Raw genomic sequence first — 12,834 nt, 5'->3', positions numbered from 1 at the left:
AGAGCAGGGAAATCATATCCCCAAACCCATAGCAGGACAAAGAAAAGAGCAGTCCTCTGGGAGAGACTGGAAGCTCACAGTCATGACTTGAAAGCACATCTCAGTTGCTAACACCTGGAAAACTCTCCAAAAGCAATTGTTGACAGGCTGACTTAATTAAGTCCACCTGCAGCAATCATCACGGAATAACTGGGCCAGACTGACCCTTCTCTTTCTCCCCCTCCTCTTTAAAGCTGAGGCAAGTGGAGCTCCATGAGATTAAATGATCTGCCGAAGGTCATACAGGCTCTTAAGTGTCAGTCTACACACCAAGCATCTCTTTCCACTTTACCGTTTAGTCTTCCAGGAAAATAGCTTTAAACCAAATGATCTCTAAGAATGCATCCAATTCAAAAACTCTTTATTAATTTTAAAAAATATTTTTAGTTTTTTTCAAACTCTTTAAGATTCTTGAAAATGTTTCACTAGTACCTCTCCCTAGTGCCTGCAAGCTCCAGAACCTTCTACTTCTAACCATAAATAAGTGAATAAATTGGATTATCTTTTTTTGCTTTTTTAAGGCAGGAAAGTATTAGCAATTCTGTTAAATCTATTTCGAGGTAATGAAAAGTAAAGCAACAGTAGCACATATAAAAACGGAGCCCTGGTGAGACAAGACACTGATAGGTAAAAGTTCATGATGAGTTATTCTTGTCCACAGTTTAATAAGACTCAGTGGTTTAGGTATCCATTTCCCCTAATGGCCTGAGGGAAATTGTTTCCTGCCACAGACCCTGGGATTACCACAGTAATCTCTCTAAAGATGTTGTATGTTAAAACATGAATTGTATGCCCTATCTTCCTCATAATTCTTGCCATTTAATTTCCAAAAGGATTGTGGTATGTTTTTGAGTTCATCCATTCTTTTCAGTTTATATTTATTGAGGGCCCACCATATACAGACTTGGGGCACACCATATACAGACTTAGGCTCCCACATGAAGCCTAGTATCTAGTGGGAGAGGTTGGTCAATGAGAATGTCAGTAACTAAAAAAATTACAGATTTTGAAAAATGCTAGGAAAAGAAAAAAACCAGGATGTTGAAATGTAGAGTTTCTGGGGAAGGATACTTTGGATAAGGAGGTCAGGGAAAACCTCTCTGAAGAAGGGATATTTGACCTGAAACCTGAAGAATAAGAGGGGGCTGGGTAGAAGAGAGCTGGGGAACAGCAGTCTGACATGGGAGCAGTTAATACAAAGTTCCTAAAGTGGGAATGAGCTTAGTATTCTTGGGAGACAGCAAAAGCCGGTGTGACTGAAACACAAGAAAAGAGAAGAACCCTATCAGATGAGGTTCAGGGTGGGCAGGCCACAGATCAAACAGGTCTGAATGCCTTGGAAATGAATCTGGATCCTACTCTAAGAATAATGAAAACCCAAGTAAGTGTGCTAAGCAGATGGGTCTTCCCGTGTCCCCTTGTCAAACATCAATCCCCATTTTTGCAAGTACACACCTACCAGGAGGGCCAGGCTAGGACCTATAAAAACGAGGCATCAGGGCCTTTAACGAGCATCATAGGTGATCCTGATGCATCCCCAGTTACAACCCATCACTCTAGATCACACGCTCAGGGAGACATTCCAGTATTTGGTTCACCTGGGGTCAGTGTTAACTCAAAATATAAACAATCCAATAAATTGTTACATTACTTACAATATGGAAAAGCAGTGAGTGTTATTAGCACACCAAAATCTAGAAAAGTCAAACAAAAACATGGATACAACTTTCAGGGTTTGGTTCGGAAAGCTGTTTTTCAGTCCTTCCTGGTTAAGAGGGCAGCTATAGAACACTTGGCTGAATCATCCCCCTGGCTTAATGGGATTTACGGAAAAAAAAAAAAGAGACACTGTACAAAAGAATAGAAAGTCCCAACAGGACTTCAAAATAAAAATATCCATCATCAGGAACGCAGATCCTAATGTTCAGTAAATATAATGTGATTGAGAAACCATCACTGACTGGTTCAAATCATGACCCCTGAAACTAAACTCTGTAAACTTCGTAGCCAAAAGAAAGAAAGGAGAACAAAGCCTCCACTGGGGATGGAGGGTGGAGGGTGGATAGTGAAAATACTTAACAACAGGTAGCACATGGTCATGGATCAGTCAGCACAGCGGCCAGCTGTGAACCCCTGAAGCTACATGTACAGTGTTTGAGCAGGAAGGAGGTGAACGTCAGACCCACTTCCTCTATTCCCACTCTCCTATCCACCACGGACAAACCAAGAGGTCACTCCAAAACTGTAGGACCTCTTCTGAGGCAGTTAGAGCCACTGCCACACCCCTAAAGTGATTATTACTTTCTCTCTATCCATTCTGAGTCTTCAAACCCTAGAAATGCAGCATGAGCAGTGATGCTGATGCTGGCCGTGAGCTCAGGAGGGCTCTGAAAGCAAGTGTTGCTCTCTAGGCATTGTGGTTTTTCAGGTACCACTTCTGATCAAAACAAAGCAAGAAAGCAAATTTCAGGGTTGGGAAGATCTCTCCTTTTTTTTTTTTAAATTTTTTTTTTTGCGATAAGCAGGCCTCTCACTGTTGTGGCCTCTCCCGTTGCGGAGCACAGGCTCCGGACGCGCAGGCTCAGTGGCCATGGCTCACGGGCCCAGGCACTCCATGGCATGTGGGATCTGCCGTGTCCCGATGCAGGATGTGTCCCCTGCATCGACAGGTGGACGCTCAACCACTACGCCACCAGGGAAGCCCTAATTTATTTATTTATTTTCTTGACTGCATTGGGTCTTCGTTGCTGCGTGCGGACTTTATCTAGTTGCGGTGAATGGGGGGCTACTCTTCATGGCGGTGTGCAGGCTTCTCATTGTGGTGGCTTCTCTTGTTATGGAGCGTGGGCTCTAGAGAGCCAGGGCTTCAGTAGGTGCGGCACGTGGGCTCAGTAGTTGTGGCTCACGGGCTTTGTTGCTCCGCGGCATGTGGGATCTTCCCGGCCTAGGGCTCGAACCCGTATCCCCTGCATTGGCAGGCGGATTCTTAACCACTGCTCCACCAGGGAAGTCCGGAAAGACCTCATTTTTCAAGGAACAGTACACAGAAGACAACACTGCAATACTTATGGAATATTCTGCAACAAAAGAGAAAGGACATTGTGTCAAGCTGCAAGAGAATGCCTTACTTGTTGAGAAAAATATACTTCATAATACTAAAAACATAAAATAAAAATAAAAAGCATTTGTGTTATGTTCAAAGGCAATAACATATAAGAAAACGGTGCCTTTGAAGTTAGATTCATAGTGGAAAATCTTTACAAATAATATCACAGAAGAAGAGCCACTCTCCCTAATACTTAAAGAGCTCCCAGAAATCAAAAAGAGAAAACCCAAAAAACCAGTAGAAAAATGGGCAAAGACCATTCACAGAAAAAGAAGTACAAATGACTGTAGATTTATGAAGAGTTGCTTAACCTCACTCATAATGAAAGAATGCAAATTAAGACTCTCCTGAGATACCATTTTCCTCCTCTACTAGATTGGCTAAAATTCAAAAAAGTAAAAGCACATTCTTTTAGCAAGGAAGACCGACACTTCACTCTGATTGCTAGTAGGAATTTAAATGGACAACCCCAGTCACTTGTTAAAGTTATTAAAGATACTATTGCAGATTCTTTTAATCCAGCAATTCCATTTCTGGGAATTTATCCTGTATCCATAAGTTCATACCTTTAAAGTGACTTATATATAAAGTTATTCATTGTACAATATTATTATGACAGCAAAAGATTGGACCATCAATGATAGGGGACTGGTTAGATAAATTATGATTGGGGGAGGAGCTGGGGAGGAGAGAATCATGTTGCAGAACAGTGTATATAATAACCTTGTGTATATAAAAAAGTTTGTTTCATCATTCCTCTATAAAGGGGCATTTTGATTGTTTTCAGTTTGCGGCTATAACAAGTAAAATTTCTATGAACATTCATGTACAGATTTTGTGAACATGAATTTTCATTTTCATTTTCATTTCATTTCATTTTCATTTGAATTTTCATTCATGTACAGATTGTGTGAACATGAATTTTCATTTCTATGGGATAAATGCCCAGGAGTGTGATTATAAGTCATACGCTAAGTGTGTGTTTAGTACTTTAAGAAACTGCCAAAGTATTTTCCAGAGTGGCTGTATCATTTGACCTTCCCACCAGCAATGTATGAGAGATCCTTATCCTTGCCAACATTTGGTATTGCCACTATTTTTAATTTTAGCTGTTATAATAGGTGTGTAGTGATAGCTCAGTGTGGTTTTCATTTGCATCCCCCTAATGGCTAATGACGTTGAATGTCTTTTCATGTCTTTATTTGCCATGCATATATCCTCTTCAGTGAAATGTCTCTTCATGCCCTTTGCTCATTTTCTAATTATATTGTTTGAACACACACTTGTAAAAAGTTTATGGATTTACTTTATAAATGCAAGTTTATTTTGTAAGCACGAAGGAAATATAACAAGGCTATATGATGATATGGATAATTAAATTAGTTTCAGGAGACAGAATGATGATGTCACTAAGACAAATATTGGGGAGATAGTACCAAGATATGAACATAAAAAGGAAAAATAAAGAGAAAAAAGGAGGGGGAGTGAGGGAAAGTGGATAGAGGAAGAGAGGGAGAGAGAAGAGAGGGAATACAGAGTACAGGGGCAAAGACAGGGAGGGTTAGAACAGAAAGAATAAAGAAGGGAGAATAGCAAGAGAATAATGGCTCCAAGGAGAAAGATGAAATAAATCAAGGCTAAGTACACCCTAGGACTAAGGGCTTTTATTGGGGACTAGAATGCACCTCCAAGACGAGTGGACAAGGAGACTGAGGTTTTCCATAAAGAAGTTTTTGGTATTTTAAAATCGAACTGAAACCTGCAAAGTGGTGAGACTGACTTTTTCAACTCAATCTAGGCTGATTGTTAATGGTGAAGTTGAAAGAGAATTAGAGTCAAAGGATATGATTTTTAATCCCAGCTCTGTCGAAGACTGAGACCCCGGACAAGCTTTTATTTGTAGACTAGGAAATCTGCCCTTTCTCTCTCTTGGGGGTGTCGTATGCTATAAGGCACTTCCTAGAAAACACTTTTGCACCTGTAAGGTATTCTACAAATAAAAATTGTGATTGCTGATATTACAATGACGTTGTGCTCTTCACATTATAGTTAATTCCAAATGTAAATGATACAATAATCTACATAAGTATATAGGACCACAGAGAACAAGGTGGGGTGCAGGAGACATGAAAGAGGTTAGAGTTAATGGCATGGGAGGCTGTGACCCAGTACAGCCTTTGGTGAGAGGAACCTCTCAACCTCTGTCTTCCTGTTATGGCAGTAAGAGGAAAGCCTGGGGTCATCTAGCAGGTAGAGAGGTGGGAAATTCCAGGGGTGGTTTCCCATACTGAACCCTGTCTTCCCAATCCAATTAGACACCAATTCAAAGACACCGTTCTCTTCTCAAAGCCACCACTGGATCAAAATCCTTATCACTTCATACCAGAATTTCAGCATCAGCTTCCAACTCAGCAGAGCATCAGTATTTCCCATAAACCAGCTTTTCCTGATTTTGCCATCTCAGGCCATGACACATTTAGCCTTTCTGTTTAACCTTTTCAGTTTCTAAACTTTAAAGTCATTCCTTGTAAATTGGTGCAGCCACTATGGAAAACAGTATGGAGGTTCCTCAAAAAAATAAAAATAGAGTTGTCATATGATCCAGCAATCTCACTCCTGGGCATATACCAAGAAAAAAATATAATTCAAAAAGATACATGCATCCCTATGTCCATTGCAGCACTATTTACAATAGCCAAGACACGGAAACAACCTAAATGTCCATCAACAGATGAATGAATAAAGAAGATGTGGTACATATATGTACACATACAGTGGAATATTAGAGCCATTAAAAAGAATGAAACAATGCCATTTGTAGCAACATGGATGGACCTAGAGATTATCATACTAAGTGAAGTAAGTCAGAAAGAAAAAGACAAATACCATATGAAATCACTTATATGTGGAATCTAAAATACTACACAAATGAACATATCTATGAGCCAGAAACAGACTCACAGACATAGAGAACAGACTTGTGGTTGCCAAGGGAGTGGGGAGGGGAATATTGGGAGTTTGGGGTTAGCAGATACAAACTATTATATATAGGATGGATAAACAACAAGGTCCTACTGTATAGCACAGGGAAATATATTCAATATCCTGTAATAAACCATAATGGAAAAGAATATATATAAATGTATAGCTGAATCACTTTGCTGTACAGCAGAAATTAACACAACATTGTAAATCAACTATACTTCAATAAATTTTTTTTAAAAAGACGTTCCTGAATCATCCTCCTACATATATATGTATATATATAATAAAATTTTATAACTGTATGGTTATAAAGATGGATACAATCCAGACTGGATTCATTTTATATATTCTTTTTTTTCTCATTTTGAGATAAATTAAAATTCAAACACTGTTGTGGGTTCCTGAAAATATCATGAGTCCTAGGCACTGTGCCTGCTGCTTAAGGGGTAAGTGAATCCTGTTGTTCACTAAGTTCCACAGGCTGTGGGACAAAGTCCCAACTTTCTATGCAGAAGTTCAGAGCCTTCAAAAATCTGACTATTGCTCACCATTATAAGTGTTTCTGCCTTTGCTTTCCCCAAAGGATACTCTTCCTCTCTCAAACTAGCCTGCCCACTGTTTTTCAAACACAGTTGTTCCTGCTGCCATTGGTAGAGTTGCTTCTAACCTTTTGGAATCTATTTCCCCAAATCTTTACTTTCACTTATACCTGTTATAGGAGGCCCATTTCAATTTCTGGTGTGAGAAAGAAAGAGAGCACGGTATAGGCAGAAGATTGCCATGAACAATCTCCTACTGGGGATTGCCAGAGGTTTCATAAGACATTCTGTTGGTCACAGATATTTGGGGTATGATTGGGTCTACTGGGTCATAAGGCTCAAGTGGCAGGGCAACTTGCACCTCAGCCTGCACCTGTTTCAGAATGCTTTCTTGCGCTGGAGCTCACTCAAAACTGTCAGCTTGGGCTTCCCTGGTGGCGCAGTGGTTGAGAGTCCGCCTGCCGTTGCAGGGGACACGGGTTCGTGCCCCGGTCCGGGAAGATCCCACATGCCGCGGAGTGGCTAGGCCCGTGAGCCATGGCGCTGGGCCTACGCGTCCGGAGCCTGTGCTCTGCAACGGGAGAGGCCACAACAGTGAGAGGCCCGCGTACCACAAAAAAAAACCCAAAAACCTGTCAGCTTCACAGCTTACTAGGTAAGTGGGTTGGAACATTATGCTCAAATGTGGCATATGCTGCCTCCAAAATCCAAAGAAACCCAACATACTTTGTGCTTCTTTGTGGTAGTCAACGCAAGGTGCAGCAACTTGCCTCCCACTTTAGAGAGACATGCCTCAGCCTGTTGCACACATCAAAACATCACACATGTGGAAGGCCCTTGAACTTTCATAGACTTTTGTCCCACCTTCTAGGATGAATGTGACTTACTAAGGCATCTAGGATACATGCCACTTCCTGTTCCCCGGTTCCTATTAGCATTGTGTCATTATTGTAGCGGATTACACTGATGCTATGTAGACTATCAAGATGATCAAATTCCCTTCGGACTGTTTTATAACAGAGCAAGAGGGTTCACATGGCCTAGAGACAAATCAGGAAAGGTATACATTGCCCTGCCTTGAAAAGGCAAACTACTTCAAGATGCTTCTGATTTTTATTAATGATGAGAATGGAAAAAAGCATTTGTCAGGTCAACAGCTATGTAGGTAAATTGTCAGGTAAACAGATATGTAGGACTATATTGATTTGTTCTAGTAATGGTACTCCAGTCAGGCCATGGTTATGATTGTCATCACCATCTGTTTAAGTTTTCAGTAACATCTCCATAAACCATCTGACTTTTATACTAGCCAAACAAGCAACTCGAAAGGGGATATGATAGAATCACACCACTGCATCTCTCAAGTGTTTGATGGTGGCACCAACCTCTGCAATTTCTTTAGAAACAGAGCATCGCTTTTGGCTTACTGTCTTGATGGGGAGAGCTGTGTAGCTCCAGCGTTTTCACTTTACCCTTTCTATAATAGTAACCACAATGACATCTGCTCCATAACTACAGGAGATGTTCTCATCTTTCAAAATCTGACAACCTTCAGAAGCTTCAAAAGGCTTTTGGATTATCCACTTACAGTTGGAAACTCACTGTTTCATTTCTCCTTTATCTTTCATACACTCTCTAAGGCTGTCAAAAGAAGCCAGGTGGCTCCATGATCTATATAATCATTTATTATTAGCATAATGACTGACTGCCACAGCTACTTGATTTCCCAATGCCTTATCCTCTTCCTGTACTTCATCTCATGCCCACACAGTGATAATCTGAATAATCACAATGCTGCCTTATACCAGGGATTATATTTCCTCTGCCAATAGTTAGTTTCTCCCACATCTCTCGCATAGCACAAGATTTAATCTGTCCCTGCTATATTTCCCTATGGCTCGTAAATCTCACCCACATTTGCCCCTTACAATAGAATTTTTCCAAATATGGCCAGCTTGTCCCCATCAGTTATGGCCCACACCTAAGGTTTAGACAACCCTGTGCCTGAGGGTCTGTAGTACCAGGCTGTCCAGCAGGGTGAGTCCATCCTTCTAGCTGTGCTAAATATACTGTAACGACACAATGCACCGACAGCTTGGACCTTGGCCTGCTGAGCCATTTCAGCCTTCCCTACTGGCTCCCCATACTAGCTGAAATCAACTTTGCAGAAGAGCTTTGCCTAAGGGGCTGGAGGATCAGTAGTTTAAATGCACATCACAGGTGATTCTGATGTACACCCAGGTCTGGGGACCACTGCCCAATATGATATCTCAGTTGCTGGGGGTTTTTTAAGGGGGTTAATGGCACTGTACAGTGATCTTAGTGTCCACACTTTTGGGCAGTGGAGAAAATATTTTCAGTTTCAAACAGGAACAAATTCGTTCCACCAAATGGGAAGAGAGAAGAGAAAAGAAACTGCCTCAGGCAGAGACTGCAAGTGAGGGGCTGTTTTGTTTTGTTTTTTTTTAATTTGGCCATGCTGCGCGGCATGCAGGATCTTAGTTCCCTGACCAGGGATCAAACCCAAGCCACATGCAGTGGATGCTCGGAGTCTTAACCACCGGACTGCCGGGGAAGTCCCACAGGGCATTTTTATATAAGATATTTTAAAATGTTTTCTTATAGAAAACTGATGCAGACTCATTTTATTTTTTGACTTATTTATTTTTGGCTGCATTGGGTCTTCGTTGCTGCGCACGGGCTTTCTCTAGTTGCGGCGAGCGGGGGCTACTCTTCCTTGCAGTGCACAGGCTTCTCATGGCGGTGGCTTCTCTTGTTGCGGAGCACGGGCTCTAGGTACACGGGCTTCAGTAGTTGTGGCACACGGTCTAGAGTGCAGGCTCAGTAGCTGTGGCCCATGGGCTTAGTTGCTCCGCGGCATGTGGAATCTTCCTGGACCAAGGCTCAAACCTGTGTCCCCTGCATTGGCAGGTGGATTCTTAACCACTGCGGCACCAGGGAAGCCCCAGACTCATTTTTGAATGAGAACACAAGCAAAGACTTAATGACTCTCTGATGTGGAGCAAAAGGCTGCCGGTCCAGTGGTGGAAAAGAGCAACCTTGAAAATAAAACTACAAAATAAAAAAGAGGCTCTAGATGGACCAAAATGATTCCTGCTACTACAATGGTTATACACCATTTTCTTAGGAAGAACCAGGGGCTAATATGAGAATCTACATTTGGCTTTTATGGTTTGCTGTATACACAGTTTTCATTATTGAAGGTAGATCCAGTTATTCTTTTGTGCCCTTCCTGCAGTACCTGGTTGAACCACCTCCTCCAACCATGTTTGTTTATTTACACACAGAGACATACACACACACATACCTTTATACACATACTAAAATACAGAAATACTACTTTGACTTAAAGATAATGAAAGCCATTTCTTCACATTCTCAAGAGATGCCGCTCCCCCCCGCCCCCACTCCCTAGTCATACTGGACATGCCCACAGTATACCCACCACAGAAGAGAACAAAAATTCCTAACAGGAAATTTCATACTAACTTACTGGGGCAATGTGCTGGACTACATGCTCTCTGTCTTCCAATTCCATAAATCTACCCAAACAAACAAGACTGCATGCACAATGGTTACTCTAAAATTTTCGTAAATGATGTAACATGTAGCTGGGAGGGGCAGTGGACAGTTAGTTAGGCTTCAGGACTGCAAACATCCATAGCTACCAGAGGGGTTATTATGTCTCTACACTGGTAATTTCTTAATGTGAAGGATACTATTTTTAAATTGAGTTACATTTATATATCTGCCACAGACTGGCAGAAAAATATTTCCAAGTTATATTCGATAAAGGATTTGTAAGAAAACAACCCCATTTTAAAAATAGGCAGGGGCTTCCCTGGTGGCGCAGTGGTTGAGAGTCCGCCTGCCCATGCAGGGACACGGGTTCGTGCCCCGGTCCAGAAAGATCCCACATGCCGCGGAGCGGCTGGGCCCGTGAGCCATGGCCACTGAGCCTGCGCATCTGGAGCCTGTGCTCCGCAACAGGAGAGGCCACAGCAGTGAGAGGCCCACGTACCGCAAAAATAAATAAATAAAAGTAGGCAAAATATCTGAATAGACATATTACCTAAGAAGATATACCATTGGCTGATAAGCACATGAAGAGATGCTAAGTCAACATCATTATTCATTAGGAATATACAAATTAAAACCATAATAAATTTCACACCCACTAGAATGGTGATCATCAAAATGGATCAACAATTACAAGTATTGGTGAGGATGTGGAACCTCCTCAATGAGAACCCCTCAACACCGATGGCAGGATTATAAATGGTGCAGCCACCCTGAAAAACAGAAAAAACTTGGTAGCTTCTTAAAAATTAAATGTAAATTTACCATAGGATCCATCAATCTCACTCCTAGGTATACATACACTCAAGAAAAATGAAAACATATGTCCCCACAAACACAATGCAGATGTTCACAACAGCATTACTCATAATAGCCATAAAGTGGAACCAATAAAGATTGGAATGGGTAAACAAAATTAGTATGGTCATATAATGGGATATTATTTAGCAAAAAGGAAAAAGAGAATGATGAACTACTGATACATGTTACAACATGAATCTATCTCAAAAATGTTATGTTCGATGAAAAAACCCAGACTTACCGACTACATATTTTGTGATTTCACTTATCTGAAAGGTTCATAAAAAGCAATTTTATAGACACAGAAAGGAGATTAGTTGCCTGGGGCTGGGAATAGGAATGGGGAGTGACTAAACACTGGGCATGATGGATCCTTCTGAGGTGATGGGAATGGACTAAAACTAGATTGTGGTGATAATTGTACAACACTGTAAACTTACCAAATCATAAAATTAAACACGTAAGTAAATTTTATGGCATATAAATTATACCTCAATAAAGCATTTAAAAAGTATAGAGATGGAATTATCACTATGTTGTATGAAAAGCTTTTATAGAATTTTACAGAATTTATAGCACAGTGAAGACTGATACTTGTAGCAGTGATTCTCAACCATTTCCAGGACTAGAATCCTTTTTTAACAGCAAAAATAGTGACAGCCCTGCATATTTATATATATATATGCATTGAACATCTGGTATAAATTGAGGAAACATAATTTCAAGAATACTGTGAACTCAGTAATAATTTTAATTGAATTTGCATTTAACTAATCACATCTACACATAAAATAGTAGATACATATGTAAGATGTATTATTTATTCAGTCTACTGTCAATGCTGAGTGCACATGTGGATTCATAGGCTTCTTGAATACTGGTGGGGTCAGTAGCCCCTGACTTGAAACTTCTTCGAAATTTTTTCATCTCCTAATGCAGCACTGAACCAAAAAAAAGCAAATTTACTACTTTAAGTTCAGTTGCATGGTGTTTTAGTCATCTCTGTAGTCCCACATGGGGGCAAAATGTACTTAAGTGGATCATGGAAAAAGAGAAGTCATATGACTGGAAAAATACAGAAAGTTTGGCTGGTTGGATGCTTGTTCAAACATACAATGGAACTGTTTTGTGGATTCCTGTTTTGTCTCCAATCCATCCCCAGGGCCCATTTCAGTTGTAACCAGTCATGTCACTACAGTTCTCCAGCACAAACCTTGTATTAGGTGATCGTGACCATGCAGAGACAGCATACTCCCACATGTCTTCCTTCCTCTGGGATTTTCATTTTCTGTAGGATATCCTCTCAACTTTACAGACAGTGGCATAACGTCATTAAATATTTCCAGAACTACCAGTTGAGGGCTTCCCACATATAAATCAATCACTTAATATAATCTGAAATGTACTATTTTCATTGCCAAGAAATGGATTCCAAAATTGTTTCCAAATTATTTATAAGAAACACTTGTTTGTTTCAATAAGTCTTATTTTTGTCACTGTCCACTAGCAGCCGCTCTTGCTGCACCTGCCTTGTTCAGCTGGTAGTCACAAATGTTGCAAAGGCGAGAAACATCGGAGAAACTTATTTTTTAAAACAGTGTGTAACTATTCAGTTGTACTTCCAAATAGTATGTTCAGTATGCTCTTGGATGAAGTATAATAAATACACTATTCTCCCTGTGTTTCCAGATGTTCTGGACACTCTGTAGTGTATCGATTATATATTTTTCTAGAATAACAATTGGACCTATTGCTTTAAATTCA

This window comes from Phocoena phocoena, chromosome 6 (assembly GCF_963924675.1).
Source record: "Phocoena phocoena chromosome 6, mPhoPho1.1, whole genome shotgun sequence".
Taxonomy (NCBI): Eukaryota; Metazoa; Chordata; class Mammalia; order Artiodactyla; family Phocoenidae; genus Phocoena; species Phocoena phocoena.
This window is presented reverse-complemented; position numbering follows the sequence as displayed.